The sequence below is a fragment of the Malurus melanocephalus genome, unplaced genomic scaffold, assembly GCF_030028575.1.
Source record: "Malurus melanocephalus ecotype Western Australia unplaced genomic scaffold, MMel_1.1 scaffold_843, whole genome shotgun sequence".
Lineage (NCBI taxonomy): Eukaryota > Metazoa > Chordata > Aves > Passeriformes > Maluridae > Malurus > Malurus melanocephalus.
This window is the reverse complement of record NW_026624075.1, coordinates 83,036-85,453: the sequence shown is the minus strand read 5'-3', so window position 1 is coordinate 85,453 and position 2,418 is coordinate 83,036.

Genomic DNA, 2,418 nt, shown 5'->3' with positions numbered 1-2,418 from the left:
TTTTTATTCTCTGAATTTTGTCTGGCCTCTGGTTTAGGTTAAGGCATCATCAGGAGGGCCTGGCCTGAGCCAGGAGCTGCCTCAGCTCAGTGTGCTTTGCACCCAGGATATTCACCTTCAAACCCCGTGCTCAGCCACAGCCTGCTCTTTGTTGTCCCCGTTTGGCCCTCAGCTTTCTGCAGAGACATGTCAGGCGAAGGTCAGACAGATTCCCTTGAACGCCCTGTGAAGCTGGATGGGAAGGAACATCCTTTGTTCCCATCAGATGCATCCTATTCCCTGGGAAGGGCTCAGCACCTGCGGCTCCCAGTTCTCTCCTTGCAGAGCACGTGCTGTTAGCTCACATGGTGGCCWGAGCTCTGAGATCTGTGGCTGTTAAAGATCACAGATGCTTGAGATGAGCGTGGATTTTAAGAGATTTTTGTGGGACGTGCAGCCCCTGTGCCCTGGTTTTGTAATAATGAACAGGAATTTTTGATCAACACAAATAATCCAAGACATTCAGCAGCTGGAGCACCTCTGCATCACCAGACTGTTCTTCTAAACCCTCAACCCGGCCCCTTTCTCAGATATCAGATGCAACCAGCACATTCAGGAACATTTCATCCTGCAYGGCCTTGCCTTTACCCAGAACCTCCCATCTGAGCTCAGAGCACTTTATAAATGATGATTGTTTTCAGCTTCACAGCACCGCAGATGGCACAGAAATCCTGCCATCCTCATTTTACAGATGGGAGAAGCAGAATTTATGGGTGAGATCTTGCAGCATTGAAAGTCAATAGCAATTTTGAGACGGGTTTCAAGAAAAGCAGATTTGAGGCCTGAAGTGAAGTTCACACAGGCATGAAGCAGAAATGAAAAAAAGCTCAACTTTTAATGTTAAACCTTAGTGAGAAGCTCTCTGAGGTGGAGACAATCTCTTCTGCATATCCCTGAACATGTGAGGCTTTACTCCTGGGCTCCCACCACCACCAGGATGTTCCAGGGAATTCGGTTCTCCCCATTCCCCACCTACTGCTCCTCTCCTCCTCTCTCCGCACCTGGCTGTGTAGATTTTTGAAAGCAAAAATGGAACCCATCCTGAATCCTAAAGCCATCCTGTTAAATATAAAACCCCATCACATGCTCRCATTCATTTTGAACTCTTTTGCCACATTTGAAGCTTCACCTGCCAGGCCCTTCCTTCAAGCTGCTTCCTCCCCATGTGTAACCCCAGGCTTTGGTTTGTGGCAAGAGAAGGATTTTCTGACATTTTCCTCTTGGAAAAAACCCACCAGAAGATTCTGGGAGCTCAGCTGGCAGAGTTGGCAGTKGGGCTGCAGTGGTGGCAGCTTTTTCTGCCAGTAAAACCAGAGCAGGCAGGGCAATAAGGGACATGCACTGAAGCACTGAGTGAAGATCTGAGCACAGATCTGAGCACAGGATCAGCCCCCCAAATCACCATCAGGAGTCAAAGGGCTACCAAGGCAAAAAGCCTCTGTTAGCAGCAAGCTAAAATAACAATCAAAAAGTGGTTTTGTCCCTTGGTTTGTCCTGCACGTGACAGTCGCTGAGTAGCACCAGGTAATGGTTAATTCTGTCATAAATTAAATCAATGAACACATTCTTGCTCTCCCAGCAGTGAGGGGAGGGTGCCAGCTCCATGCCAGGGCTGTGATGAGAGTCCTGGTGCATGCAGAAAGGGACATTTCTTTGTGCATTTCCAGGAGAAATCTCATTTCTTGCCTCCTGAGGAGCTCAAATGCAGAAATGGCTGCTCCAGTGGCTCCTGTGGGTTCTGCTCCATGTATGTTCCTGTCAGTGTTCCCTGCTGCCAGGGGACGGGGATTGGGGTCCCTGAGCAGGGACAGGCAGGGTGGCACCACCCCAGTGAGCTCACAGCAGGGTGAGCCCTCTCCTGGTCCTGCTGCCCCACACAGTGCCCCACCTTCCACTGGATTCACAAAGCCTTTGTGCCAAGGGGCTCCTGCAGTGCCCCCTCACACCCTGCCTGGCTGGGCTGTGCTCTCCAGGCAGAGAAACCCTCACTTTATCACCCTCTGAGCTGCTTCTTGTTTCTAAAATGGTTAAAAACAGCCCCTCTTTTGTTGCAAGTGCTGTGCCCTCAATGTCCCTGTGTTGGCCAGCAGAAAGAAGGAGGGATGAGAGTTTTTGTTCTCCTCTCTGCTATCCCCAAAATCCCCTCTTTTCCAATCCCAGTGCAGCACCAGCCTTGCTCCCACAGCCCCCTGATGGAGAACACACTCCTGTGAAGAATATGATGCCCCTGGCACTGCCCCCAGGCCGGTGGTTCTGCCCCTCTGAGAAGGCACAGGGGACTCTGAGGTGGCAGTGCCAGTGCCACCAGCACGAGTGACAGGACAGCAATGACACTGCCACCCACTCCAAACACAGCTCTGGGTCCACCCTGCCAGAGGG